Here is a 15,489-nt window from a genome sequence, read left to right on the forward strand (position 1 = left end):
TGCTCAGAATCCTGTACAGCATGACAGGGCCAAACATGTCGAAATAGATCGACATTTCATCAAGGAGAGGCTGGAAAATGGCGATATCTGCATACCGTTTGTTCCATCATCAGAGCAGCTCGCCGATGTTCTCACCAAGGGACTGTTTACTACGATGTTCGAAGGATTTCTGTCCAAGCTGGGAATGATCGATATCTATTCTCCAGCTTGAGGGGTGTCGAGAATATCTAAATAAATATTAGATAGGATCAGTTTTTATTCATTAGTTTATTAGATAGGATCATTTTAATTAGATAGAATCAGTTTTTTATTTATTAGTTATTAGATAGGATCATTTTTAATTAGATAGAATCATTTTATTATGTTGCTAATTTTATGCATCTTTTTTGTAAAGTTGTTACATTGTAAACTCTATTTAAGTCAGTCATATTCAGCAGAAATAAACACGATTTATTCGGAACATTTTTTCCGTCTTTACAACAAATGGAAGTATGGAACTTGTTCTCTTCTGTTTCTCATCGGGTCCGTTGGCATCCTACTTTACAGGTGCATGCTACACAACTTTGCAGGGAATATTGAGATGTATGGAATTTTGGATGCAATAGCTTCTGGCCCTATTGAAGCTCTTACAAGTGAAACTCAACAATGGTAAGTTGTATTACAGATTTCTAGTTCCAAAATACCACCAAAATTGTGGATGTCATCAGATTGACTGTTTCACCTTTTAAATCAGTAACCAATTTGAAAAAATTGTTCTCATTTAATCATAACCTGCAATGTTTACTTTCCATCAACATGCTTGCCTGCATGTATGAGCATTACATTCATGCAGATGAGATTTCCAGGGAACTGACTAATACAATTCTGGCTGTTTGAAATTTATTTTCTGTGATTTTTTATTTATTCCTTTTATAACTCAAATCTATTTCTGACATCATCTGAAATTTCTGTTAAGGTTGGCATTGGGATGTCAATGGAAGGTATAGAACAGAATCCAATTGTTTATGATCTCATGTCTGAGATGGCATTTCAACACAAAAAGGTCAATGTCGAGGTAATTTATCTAGTTGATGGGACAGAAAACTTGCTGGAATAGAGTGTAAAGGCATGCATTTTCCATTGGGCTAAACCAAATTCTAAACTAACATTTTTTCTTTACTAAAATACATCTTTCAGGCATGGATTGAACTGTATATAAAAAGGCGTTATGGCCGATCAATTCCTTTAATAAGAGATGCATGGAGTATATTATGCCACACAATCTACAATTGCACAGATGGAGCCTATGTAAGTCCTCAAACTTATTGAACTGTACTTTTCCCCCTGCTGTGCAATATCTTGTCAAGTTTTCCTGGCATGAAGGCATTTATCCCAAGTTCCTCAAACATGCAAGGGTTCTATCTTGTCTTGTGTGTCTGTGTATAGCTTTATCAGGTTGACATGGCTTTCATGGTCCATCAGTTCCTTGTGCACTACTGACTCGAATGCTACTTGCCGTATTCGGGGCTGTAATCACAATAAAAGATAACCCCTCATCTTAATCTTTATATAGTTGATAATTTATATCATTTGAGCAGGATAAAAATAGGGTTGTTATCGTAGCATTTCCAGATGTCAGTCCATCCTTTATTTCATTACCGATTGAGAGGTATCAACACTATGGTAAACCAACTTCAAGAAGCTGTACTATGGGAGAAAACAATGCGTATGAGCATCCTCATCTATGGTATTCAACTTCTGAGGTGCTAAAGGCATTAGAACTTTTTATTGCAAGTGGGAATGAATTAGCAGCAAGCAGCACCTATAGGTAGATTCTTTGGTTCCAAAACACCATGTGTTTTAGTAAATGCTTTGCCAGTTGTGATGTAGAAAAAAAAATGGCACTCTACTTTCTATGCCCAGCTATGACTTAGTTGACTTGACTAGACAAGCTCTGGCTAAATATGCAAATGAGCTACTCTTAAAGATCATAGACGTCTATATGTTAAAAGATGTCGACAGAGTCATGTCTCTGAGTCAGAAGTTTTTAGAGCTTGTTGAAGATATGGACACTCTATTGGCCTGCCATGATGAATTTCTTCTGGGACATTGGCTAGAAAGTGCTAAACAACTTGCACAAAATGAAGAAGAAGAGAAAAGGTTAGTATCCCTCTAAACGTTATTTTATAAGCTGTTCATATTGCTATAAGATTGGGATTGATGTGAACCCAAAATACAGTTCGAGTGGAATGCAAGAACTCAAATTACCATGTGGTTTGACACACAGAGGAGGAAGCAAGTTTACTTCGTGATTATGGTATTTTTACAACTCACACTGCCTAGTCTTGTTCTTATCTTTCTTAAAAGAGTTTCATGGTTGTGGTTCTATGTTACCTGGACTTTTTATTTTTCCAAAAATATTAATGTCCAACAATTGTTTGCTACACACCTTATACATGTCGGACACATGTATTTGATACGTATCTCGAGTCTGGACATCGTAGATGGTGTATATACCTTGGACTTGAGTGTTTTGTTAGATCCTCCAAGCCAACTGCGACAATGTTAGATTTTATAATCACGTAACTAACCTTATAGATAGATACGAGGAATTTAGAAGTCAAGTTTATGTAAATCTTCTTATATTCTTCTATTTTCGGCATTAGTGTAATTCTTTTTTTTTTCTGTTCGTGATTTCTTCCTGAAAAAGGTTTTCATGTAAAATCTTAGTGTTTATTTTATTGTGTGATCATCGTATATGTCTTTTATCTTTGGGTAAGTACACAAATGATCCTCTAACTATATGATATTGTTTTTATTGTGTCCATCGACTATTGAAAGTTACAAAATGTTTCAAACTCATCTTTTTTTTGCTAAAAATTAATGACAGTATGTGTTGATCGTTAATCTGCTGACTGAGATATGATAAAATCTGATTTTATAATTTTAAAAGACTATCATATCTTAGTCAGTATGTTAACGTTCAGCTTAGACGACCATTAATTTTTTAACGAGAAATGAGTTTGAAACATAATGAATTGTTGAGTGATCATTTTGTAACTTTTAACAGTTGAGGGACTCAACAAAGTAATCCTTATAGTCGTGAGACCATTTTATAACTTTTAATAATCGAGGGACTCAACAAAATAATATCTTATTGTCAGGGATCATTTTATACTTTACCCTTTATCTTTTAAAAAAATTGTGATTTTGTATTGCATTGGTGTAGGAAACAAGTATTGGAGTGGAGTTGTAGGAGATTATTATGGCCCCCGAGCAGCAATATAATTCAAACTTTTGATAGAAAGTATAGAGAAGGGGGAGGAGTTGAAGATGCAGAAATGGAGGGGGAATGGATAAAACTAACAAATGATTGGCAGAGCAGTCGGAAGATGTTTCCGGTGAAAAGCAATGGGGATGCTGTTACCATGTCCACGTGGCTATACGACAAGTATTTCAGGTCGGATTCAAACACACTTTGAATTCAAAGTTTGAAACCTAAGGAACTCCCAAACAATGGCCTCCAATTGCCAATCTTTGTATTTCAAACCATTTACCAAAGAGTTTGAAACCTTGTCCCAACTCAACTGAAAGAGAATCAAATGAAAATAAAAGGAAAAACCCCCACATATCGATTAGGAAACGATAAATTCACCGTGGTAGATGCATAAATATTTTTTTTTGAGTGAATATACATTTATCAACAATATAAAACTTTTAATTGGAATGAACATAATTGACTAATAGGGGAGCACTCTAAGCAATTGTCCAGGTCTCCATTTGCCACTCCCTAATTTTTTTCATCTCACTTTATATCTTTATAATTGAGATTTTAATTTTTTTCTACCCCATTTGTTATCTTTATGATTAAGACTCATAATTTATGAATCTCACTTTCTACTTTTATAACAGAGGTTTCTAATTTTTTTATTACATAAAATTTCAGTTTCTCATCCATTTATTCATTTCTCTCAATAATACATTTAATTTCGTATTAAATCTAATCATATTTTTTTCTTTTTTAAATTGTATTCTTCAATTTATCAAATGTCTTTAACTCTTAATTTTCTTCAATCTCAATCTAACGGTAAAAATACATTATTTTTATTATTTTTTTCAAAATCAAGATCTATATCATACACACATTCAATTTTTTTATTCACTTTGTTGTATGTAAGATGTTTTCTTAACAAAATAATGAAAATAATGTTTAATTAAATTAATCATTTTTCAACGATTTATTATTATAATATTATTGTTTAAAGTAATAAAATATTTTCGTTCTACAAATAACTTTTTAATTTTCGTTCAAAGTTCTAAAAATATCTTAGACGACTCAAGGGATTAACATAAAAAACATTTAGGATAAATATCATCAATAAAATAAATAATTAAAAAAATCGAGTCCACTCTAATAAAATAATGGGTCTATCACTAAAAATCATCAATAATCAATAAGATTAGAAGATAGATATAAATTAAGGAATTGTTAAATTATTTTGACCCATATCTTACGTGCACAATCTCTACTCATCTGTCTATCTATCTCTATTGTTTCACCTCTTCAGAGTGTTTCGCCATTTCTCTTTCAATCATTATTTTTTTGTTAAACGATAGACTCTTTCCTCATCAAGAACCTTAGAGTCGATGAAAGCTATTAAGTTAAGTGCCCTTATAATAAGTGGAGATTCAAAAATATTTTTAAGATAGACACATATAATAATAACATAATTTTTTATATGTGATTAACGCCATATGTAAAATGAACAATTGATATAAAAATATTTAAATTTAGAATAAACATATATTCGTCATAGACAATTTTTACATCCGCCGCTACTTGTAACTTACTCGAACTCCTCCAAACCTGTAATGTCAAGCACTAAATCAGATTATCGACCAGCTCAGGAGCATCCTCTCCTTTCAATACATCGCTTCTCTCTCGCATCGCCATGGCCAATGATCGCACCATACATTCTTACCTTTAGTTTCACAATATTCATGACTCGTTTGTAGATAACTTTAATCTTTCCTATCTGATTTTCAGGTTATTGGATTTTTTTCTGACAATTTGAAATATCGTTATCGTGTAAGGTAACTTTTTAAATATTTAATAATTTATTATAGATTCTTTTGAATTATAACTAATTTATTATAATATATACATTTTTAGATTAAAATTAGAATTATATGATTTCACATCATTATTTTTGTTAATTTAAGAGTCAAATCTAACAAGGGTGCTAAAAATAAAAACGAAAAATTAATATCAAGTATAATTTTAAAAAAAATAGTTGATGACTATTATAAAAATTAAAAAATAAAGAGGACCAAATAGACAATTTACCCTAAAACATTTTAGCAATTACGAAATGGGTAAGGCAAAGGTCGTCTTTTTCTTGTAATAATCGGGGATGGGGGAATCCAGGTAGCAATTCGAATATATGTGCTTCTTCTTTATCTTCTTCTTCAAGAACTACGATTCGAAAATCAACAAATAATAAAAAAAATCGAATTCCAGTAAAATCAGGTAAATATCTTCTCCCTCCATCTTTTCGATCTCAATTTTACATATGAAGAACCTTCTTTTGTTTATCTTCACTTCAAACAAGAAACCCCATGTTCATGATTCAGCTGTTTAAGCCGGCAACAACAGATTAGCTGTCACAGTCAGCGATGGACCTAGAGGCCCTAAAATTTACAAATTTCTATATATATTTTAGATATTTTATTTATATTTTCTATTGAAAATATAGTTTCGTCCCCAGCTCACCCCTATTTAAAATTTTATAAATTTGTCTCTCCTAGTCTAAAATATTGCGTCCATTCCTGGACCCACAGTCCATTAATTGGAATCATTTCTATATATATTTATTTTAATACGATTATGGAGTATACCCGTTTCCTTCTTGTTCATTTCCTCTATGAATTTTGTCTTGATAGATACAAGCCAGGACGAAGATTTTAAGGTTTATTGCAGTTTCCATTCAAACAATAGGATTAATGTCATGATATGTTTGTGTGTTTTGAAGAAATAAGATTCTTTTCACATGGTTAGACGTCTGGGGAATTTTACTGGCCACAGTAGTAATAGGATCAGTATTCATTTCTTTTAATACAATAGTTATTATTGTCAAAAAATCGTCATCTGAATTTCATTTGGTTCGATCCGGGAAATTTGATTTGTCTCAACTGACGAAGAATTAAAATTGAGATTTGTGAGTCCGTACCGCACCGATCCCGTTGGGGGTGCAGAGGCAGAGCCTTGTAGTACATGTTTAGGGTTTAATGTTTAGTGTCAAGTGCATGTACACTAATATATGTTCTTAGGGTTTTTTAGGGTTAGGGTGTGCTTTTAGCATTTCTCTTGTAATATTGTCGTCAATCATAGTGAATTTTTCTTTTCCGTTTGAAGTTTTCCATTAAAAGTTTTTCACGTAAATCTATGTGTTCATCTCTTTCTCCTTTTGATTTGCTTGTTATTATCTTCTTATTCACGTAACAAGAATTTACATATGAGCAAAAGTAATGGACACTACTATTACAGTTGAAGACAACTTGATATTTATTTATTTGTTTATTTTAACATATAAGTTGCTAGGAAATAAAGTAGTGGAATAAAACTCTTTTGACTTATTGAAAAATTTCCTTAGCCAACTTGCAGCTGTCTCTATTTATATTCAACATTTTCATTTGAGTTTTATGTCTATATCTTCCTTCTGCTCTGTCTTCCTTTGTTGTAAAGTTGTAAGTCTTCCTTTGCTTATTAAGTATCGGAATTGGGGTGGTTTTTGTGGATTGAAGTGGTGATTTGCGAAACTTGTTTTTTCAATTTCCACTTGAAGTTGATCCTGTTTAAGTTTGGAAGGTTTTTTTGTGTTTATATTGTTTTCTGTTATGATATTCATGTTATGAGGTTAATATTTACGTCCTACAAGTGCAGAAACCATTGATTACGACTTATGTTGCATGCTGGACTATGGTAGTTCCATGTTAGCATTCTTATTTGTTTTCTTGAGTCTGATATATTGGGTGTTGGAATCTCAGAGCAAAGAGAAAATGGGTAATCTATTCTGTTGTGTACAAGTCGACCAGTCTACGGTAGCCATCAAGGAGAGATTCGGCAAGTTTGAGGATGTTCTTGAACCCGGATGCCATTGCCTACCTTGGTTTCTTGGAAGTCAACTCGCTGGTCACCTCTCCCTACGGTTGCAGCAGTTGGATGTTCGATGCGAGACCAAGACTAAGGTCCGTCTATCTGTCTATAGACTTATTTGCTGTATAACTCTGGACATCTTTAGATGATGATTGATTAGATTGCCTTTTAGTTCTTGTGTACCTTTATCATCTTATCCAGCTTTAGCATATACCATCTTGTTTATTCTTTTGTCAATTTCTCTGTCTCTGATGGAGGAAGGACTATTCATTATTGTGAAGAAATATAATTGTCGAGCACTCATGAGCAGCATAGATTTAACAAATTATTCTCGTTGTCTTGCTTTCAGATCGCTTATATTTATGGAATAGTGTTTTTAGACAGAACATGCTTCTGTTATGCAGTTTGAAACTAAGTGAACATTATGGTCATCTTATCAGGACAATGTATTTGTCAATGTTGTTGCATCTATTCAATACCGGGCACTTGCGGACAAGGCGAATGATGCCTTTTACAAACTAACAAATACAAGGACACAAATTCAAGCTTATGTTTTTGATGGTATGAACAATGTTCTGTGGAGTATGCTTTCACATTGTGCTCATATTCACATGTTCTTCTTTTGATGTTTGATTACATAGTTGTTAAAAAAATCGAAGGATTGACGCAGATTTTTGTTTAATATGTTTAGTTATTCGAGCAAGTGTTCCGAAGCTAAATCTGGATGATGTTTTCGAACAAAAGAATGAAATTGCTAGAGCCGTTGAAGAGGAACTTGAGAAGGTAATCAACTTGATGAAGGCTTTATCATGTTAGGTTGTTGCAATTGTGAAGCTGGTATGTAATATGATTAACTCTGTCGTTTTCTTGCTTTTCTTACAGGCTATGTCTGCCTATGGATATGAGATTGTTCAAACACTTATTGTGGACATAGAACCTGACGAGCATGTGAAGCGTGCAATGAACGAAATCAACGCCGGTAAAATACTTTGCGCCTCTTACTCGGTTCTTGCTCTTTCGAACTTCCTGTTGTTTTCCTCTATGATTTTCTGATTGTATTGTAACTGCAGCTGCAAGGCTGAGGGTGGCAGCTAATGAGAAGGCTGAGGCCGAGAAAATCTTGCAGATCAAACGAGCTGAAGGTGAGGCCGAGTCTAAATATTTGTCAGGGCTGGTATTGCTCGCCAAAGAAAAGCGATCGTTGATGGGCTGCGAGATAGCGTGCTTGGATTCTCTGTTATGTCCCCGGGACTACGGCAAGGATGTCATGGACATGGTCCTGGTCACTCAGTACTTTGACACCATGAAAGAAATCGGTGCTGCTTCTAAATCCTCGGCAGTTTTTATCCCTCACGGTCCTGGAGCCGTTAGAGATGTCGCCACTCAGATTCGTGATGGACTCCTCCAGGCTACACAGCAGTAGCTATACCACATCTGAAAGGGTTCTGCTTAAGACAAGACAAGCTTTATTATTATTATTATTTTTGTTCAAGGATATCATGTTTGGTTTTAATGTTTACTGTTTTAGTTCTTGGTGCCATGCTCTTGTTTATCTGTAGTAGTCATTTTTATATAAAGAGAATCGGTGTACATATATTATGATTATCGTGTAAGTAATCTATACTGAATTTTGAATTTCTTCTCTTCTGTTCGTGGTTTTTCTCGAGATTTACGTTCTTGATATGCAGTTTCATGCCAGCCTTTCGAAGATGTTCGATGAGTGCCATGACTTCTTATTTATTTTAGATGAATGCATTGTTCATAGATTACATGAATTGAAGCTTCGGCTTTAATTTCTCAGCCCGCTTTATCTTGAGGGTTCTTTTTCTTCTTCTCCTTTCCACCTTCCCCTTTGCATTCATTGTCTTTCTTCGTCTTCCTCCTTTCCAGTTTCTCTTCTTTCACCAGCATCCATTTGAAGTCACGTCGAAGTTCCAATGATCACGTTCTATCCAATCACAGATTGGTTCTTATCTTTCTGCAGTCGTTTGGATGAGGCAGAGGTGAAAAATGGACAGCTATCGCAATCGCCATTGATGCTCAATTTATTCTCTCAGCTGTACCTTTCCTTTGCTATTTTCGCTCTGTATGATTCCATTGCAAACTAAGCCAAGTTTCCTTTCCAGCTTTCAATTCCCAAACACCCCACCAACCATTTTACCCATCTTTTTGCCTCGCTTTATATCGACTTATATCTCTCTATTTTGGGCCCGGGGTAAAGTACATAAATAGTCATTTAAGTATGGTGGATATTCTAATTTAACCACTGATCTATTAATTTTATTAATCAAGCCACCTGCCACCGTTAATAATTATGACATGATAATTAAATATATCTATATGATTACTCAATTAGTCCTCATTACTTTCATAATATATGAATTAAACCCTAATTACTTACACGTAAATTTATTTATTCATTACTTTATTTTGTTTTTGGTACATAAGACAGGAAGAACATAAGTCCAATAAATTCTCGAGAATTCAACAAATACTTTTTATTAAAGCAGAGAACGAGAATAGCATAGGACCACAGAACACAGCTATGTCAGCCTACAAATAGTAAAATTGTTGGGAGAATGGGAATTTAAACTTTGGGAGTTTGAATGATTTTTGGGTAAGACCTTTGGACCAACTTAAAATATAAAAAAAATAAGGGAAGTAAAAAATATATTTGGCCTCTTGTATTTGTGTACAGAGAAATTGATCGGTCCGAGACTTCATGCCCATGGGATAACCTTCTGATTCTCTTATAGATTCAATATTTAATTAATGAACCGAATAATTCAGATCGAATATTATAGAAAGGTCTCCAAGAAGCAATACAATGGCAAATGAAAATTTTAATGACAATTATAATTGTAGCATGCTCAACGTTCAAACTCTATTCATCCATACGCTCCAACACCCCACACACAGAAATACAAATATATAACAGAGGCACAAACCTTTGGGAATAAATCCAGTTTCACCGCATACTCCATTGATCTTAACATCAAACCATGTGAATCTCGAACTCTTTAATGCTAATTCCTACGAACACATTCCGCAAGCTCACCTCCTCCACTCTGCTTGGGTTGCTTTCCCTGCAAAATCCAACCACCATGAAAATAATCTATTTGTTAACGTGCAAAAGGTGTATTCATTTTCGCTTTTTTTTTATAAAAGGGCGTTCTTTTAGCTTCATCTTGAGATGGAAGCTATATGCGGAAGGAACACGATTGACATCCTAGATATAGGTAAATCTAAAATATTCGTTACCGTTTCCATCTCTAGATGATGAAGCGGTTCTGTCGCTTCTGCTCTCTGCTTTGGCTGAATGCACCTGTCTATGTGTCTTTGGTGACTGTGAGCTTATTTTACTATTGGCTGAAGGTAAAGACTGGCGACGAGCGAGATTACTTTTGTCATCTCCATCTGAGGCAGAGCGAGGCGAGCCTTGTGGCCTCAGCTTAGCCTTGGCAGATTCAGTAGCTGCCATGTAGCTTGGCAATGCAGGGCTGTTCTGAGTCCCATTCTCTGTGCGATCTTGTTTTGCGGGATTAGAAGATTTCCTGCCAAACTTCTGTTGCTCTTTTTTAGTGGGTTCATCCTTCCTTTTCAGCTGCATGTTTGTAGTGGAAGTATTCTCATCGTTAGCAGTTGTATCTGTCGAAGGCTTCGAGTCAACAGCAGCAGGATCAGCATGCAATGAATCCGCCATCTCATTCATCCCGAATGGCCCCGACACAGTTTCAAAGTTGGGTGATTTTGAAGTTCTCATCTGTTTCTTTATGTTCTCGGATGAGTCATTCACTGTCACAGGCATCTCTTTGTTCATCCTCTCAGCTGAACTATTTGCTGTCAAGGCCATCACTTTCTTCATCTTCTCAGGTGAGCTATTTACTGCCATCGTCCCTTGACTCATCTTCTCAGCTGAGCTATTTACTGCCATGGCCAACTCTTTCTTCCTCTTCTCAGATGAACTATTCACAGCTGTCTCTTTCTCATCTTCTCAGCTGAGCTATTTACTGTCATGACCTTCTCTTTCTTCATTTCATCAGCTGAATTATTTGTTGTCATGGCTGTCTCTTTGTTTGTCTTTTCAGCTGAACCATTCAGGCTCTGTTCAACAATATCGAGGCCCATGGTGCTTGAGACCTTTTCCAAACTTTGTTTTGGCTTTTCAGATCCAAACTCCGACTGTGAATTTTCTACTACAGGATTATGAACCTTTCTCAAGCTGCGTTTAACCTTTTCAAGCTCATTTTGTGGGTTTGCCTGCACTGACTGGGCTGGATGGCTGGAAATTTTCCTCAGATTACGCTTGGGCTTATCAAATTCAGAGGTTGCTTGAACAGAAGTACCATCCAGATTCGCAGGAGGAATCCTGCGGACACTTCGTTTTGGTCGACCAGCATCTGTTTCAATAGCTTGACCATTAACCTGCTTATTCTGCAATTTAGAGTCGGGGGCTTTCTTTGGTTGGGGAATTGGTTTCCAGAAGCAGTATGCTGACCACCGCTCTAACCAGATCCAAATAGAATTTGACTCCCCAACATCATAATGGAGGTGCAAAGGCATCACAGTCGGTGATGAAGCAACGAGCTAAAGAAAAACACAGAAGTCACTAGTCCAATTTGACAGGGGGGGAAAGGTTAAAGTACAGGGACAAAAGTCAAATGTAATCCAATTTAAAAACCATGTTTACTGACAGGTGATAGTTAACTATTGGTCTACTTGCCAAACACATCTTAACTCCTACGATTTGTAGGTTCCGTGAGAAAACAAGACAGGTCTAGGTTCGAATAACAGTGATGCTTACTGCAAATGTCTCTGATGCTGAATATTTGGGGCGCACAGATTTCTTGAATGTACAGTGAAAAATACCCATACATGATCTAGTGAGAGACACTCATCAGGCAGTCAAATCTCTAGGACGTGGAACTTTTGGGTGCCATGAGAAGGTCAATGATACTCTCAGGCCTACCTAAAACTAATGCAGTGGAAGACTGTTTGAACAAGAAGGTAAACATGAACAAAATAGTAGCTTTATCTATTTTCATCAATCAATTTGATTCATGAAGCAAAATGAAGTTGACTCCAATGTCAATATTAGAAAAAAATATGAATGCACACATTAATCATGTAAAACTGTTTCTTGCATGCCAAGTAAGTAACCAACCACAAAGCATAAAGTAACACAAAATATTTAAAGGTCAATTCTATTTACTTCCAGTTCATAAATTAGAGGTACTTAGATACCTTACACACAAAAGCATTTGCTGACAACTTTCCAATGCGTGAAGTCATATTAACTCCAACAGAAACTACAAGCTTGCTCTCCTGCTGCAGAGCAATAAAAGATTAGACTATTAAAATAATCTAGCCTACCTATCTTTTCAATAAATACGAAAACAATGACACTTAAAAGTTCATATATACTACTATATCATGTATATTGTGATGACTGAAAGTAGAAGATTAAAAGCCAGTGGCAATGGTATAAACAAGGTATACCTGATAAATTTGAATGACATGCATGGTTATACATAAATTTCAATTATTAGAAACCAGGATAATTGCATTTGTTAAAAGAATTTACCAGCAGCTAGAGTCCTCAAACATATTACCAGAAAATTTATTTGATTGCGGTTCTTCTTCAATTCATGAACATCGTCAGAATGCCTGACCATTAGCCCACGAACATGCGCTTGTAACTTGACAATGCCCATCATACAGCACAAAGTAGCAATAGCTTGTCTCCTAACCAAGTGGCCACGAATGAGTGCCTGCAGCCTTATAATGCCTTTGAGTGCCCAGAATGCACGGCGAGCCTTCACATAAAAAACTCATGTCATTTTAGGTATAATATCTACTTAAAGGTTATTCTTAGGCAACGTAAACTCATAAAATTGATAGTAAAAATTCACACAGAATAGGTGAAGGATACCAGGTAACCCCTAAAAGAAGCCTGCACCAGGGTTGCTGCTTGTTCTTGCTTTATCCTTTCAGGATCACATGGTGAATCCTGAAGAGTGAACTTCTGAGAATCTATGTCTCGACTCATTGGCAGTGATGTCCCATCATCATGAGAGATATTTGCAGCTTCTTCATTCTCCAATTCTAATTTCCTTTCATCGCTCTCAGTGGCACATGGATTCAGCTGTGAAGAGAAGGGAGGAACCATAGCCAAATCAGACTCTGACACCCTGGCCGCAACCAATACCTGTCTCTCATTGACAGCCTTCTGTAACATCCAGAAAAGAAATAATGGCATATATTATTATTTTATGACTGACGGATGGGAGAAAGATACCAGACCAATAGTATTTTTGGCCTCTTTTCTATTAACAAATTTTTATTTTTTTTATTTTAATAACCTTTATTTTTGCAGTTGAGCTAATTTACATTCTTTTTGATATACCTTTCCTTTCTTTTATACTTAATCTTACATATACTAGTTTTCCCCTCATTAAAAATATATCTTAGATCTTGTACTTTGATGTTTTCTAATATTTTATGGTATTTAATCATCAATTGTTATTAAACATATTTTATTTACAAAGTAGAGTTTATTAACTTGCAAGCATATCACTTATTGCAATCATGACTTTGTTCTTTTCAACATTAATAAAGATGTAATAAGTATTATCATTTTTTCTGTTTCATTTTCAGTGGGGCATATGTATAATCTAACTAATTATTAAACATACTCCAAGGAGCATTAGGATCTCGATGGAGGCAACTGCCCCTACTATGGATCAGTCCCTCATGCAGCATAAAGCAAACTCTAATTAAGAACTCTAGAAACAGGAATTTACAGCTGTACATAGTCTTTGCAACATGATATTTGCTGTTTTGTAGTAATTAGAAGTAAACATTACCTCCTTTGCTCTAGGATAACTAGATTTGGAAGATTTCTTTCCGAAAAGTACACTCTTAATCCATTTTCCCGGTGATTTTCCCATTACACGAAGATCAAGCGGAACTGCAAATACGCATAATCGACTTTCAGCGTAAACACACATTAATAGTAAATTAAGTCCGTCATTAAAATAGCAAATAAACGCCAAAAAGGGGAAAAAAGGTTAAATATAACAAAAGTCACGGAAACAATTACAAATTCCCCAAAGAAATCAGCAAAGCAAATGACTATAATCAGCTAAGAAGAATCCTAAGGAATTCAGAGCCAAATTTCGAAAACTTGAAGAAATTGAAGTATCTGACCCTAAAATTCATGAGCTGCTGGAAATTGAAATCAAAAGGTAACATATATGGCGCCAAAAAGAAAAGGAAACAAATGAAATCCTTTACCTGTACAAATTTACACTAGATCTGATATTTACCCCGCAAATGCAATAATTTCGAAGCTCAAATCTACCAGTTCTGTTTCTCAAAACCACCGAACCATGAGCTTTTGCCATTAGAGAAAGAAACACTCGAACTATATTTATACGAAAAATCGCGAAAATGGAAACCAAAACTAACCGGACAGTAGCCAACGGAGAGAGAGAGAGGCTGAGGGAGTAAGCTTGCAACCAAATCAACTATAAGATTTCAAATACATATATATAGATTAAAGAGAGAGAGAGAAAAAAGGTGCTGAGATTTTTTTATTTTATTTTTTTCCTTTAATTTTGTTGCTCCGTAATCCTTTTACTGAGATGTTTGATAGAAATTCAAAAACTGTAAATAAATTTGGAAATTATGAATAAAAATAACGGTATTTAATCTGCTGTGATCACATTTAGTGTAATGAGATTGAGTAGGATGATTTTTACCGTTGATAAGGATTCTATCTTCGAGATTATCACCTTCAGTGGAAGATTGACGGCTGGGATTTTGAAAAGACGTGGGGGATTGGAATTGGGGATGATTGGAGGTGTGCCAAACAGGCAAAGTGCAGTTACGTCGTTAACAAGTGTCCAGCTTCTTTATCCCGAGGCATGGAGAAACTACGCTTATACCCTCCTACCAGACACATGTAATCCTACGCGGACGTAATGGCGCGTGGTAAATCAGAGGCGTCCACGATAGCGGCAGCTGGCTGATTCACGGGTAACAGTGGCAACCTATTGAATACCTGATTTTTTTTATATATATTTTAAGCTGATTTTTATTTAATTTACTCGTTACCGGTAGAGATGGTTTGGATTAGATTTTTGGTCGACTTAACTCCAGTAGTGTATTCTTTCATATTTTATTCAATTCTAATATAAGAGGGTTTACTGAATTCCATTTCACGTTAAAATATTTATTCCATTTAACGTAATAGTTATTCCGGCTAAATTATGTAATTAGTAGCTAAACTATTAATTTTAATCCATTTTAGTATCTAAACTTTTAATTTTTTCAACATCATGCTTAACGTT

The 15,489-nt window shown here is 35.1% G+C and overlaps 3 pseudogenes; 2 read left to right on the forward strand and 1 right to left on the reverse strand.

Moving 5' to 3' along the window:
- The first annotated feature begins 486 nt into the window (after positions 1–486).
- On the forward strand, positions 487–2,155 carry LOC120140176 (annotated as a pseudogene).
- A 4,830-nt stretch (positions 2,156–6,985) lies between these two features.
- Positions 6,986–8,740, forward strand: LOC120140140 (annotated as a pseudogene).
- A 1,326-nt stretch (positions 8,741–10,066) lies between these two features.
- LOC120140166 lies at positions 10,067–14,485 on the reverse strand (annotated as a pseudogene).
- Positions 14,486–15,489: the final 1,004 nt, after the last annotated feature.

This window comes from Hibiscus syriacus, unplaced genomic scaffold (assembly GCF_006381635.1).
Source record: "Hibiscus syriacus cultivar Baekdansim isolate YM2019G1 unplaced genomic scaffold, ASM638163v2 tig00110782_pilon, whole genome shotgun sequence".
Classification (NCBI taxonomy): domain Eukaryota; kingdom Viridiplantae; phylum Streptophyta; class Magnoliopsida; order Malvales; family Malvaceae; genus Hibiscus; species Hibiscus syriacus.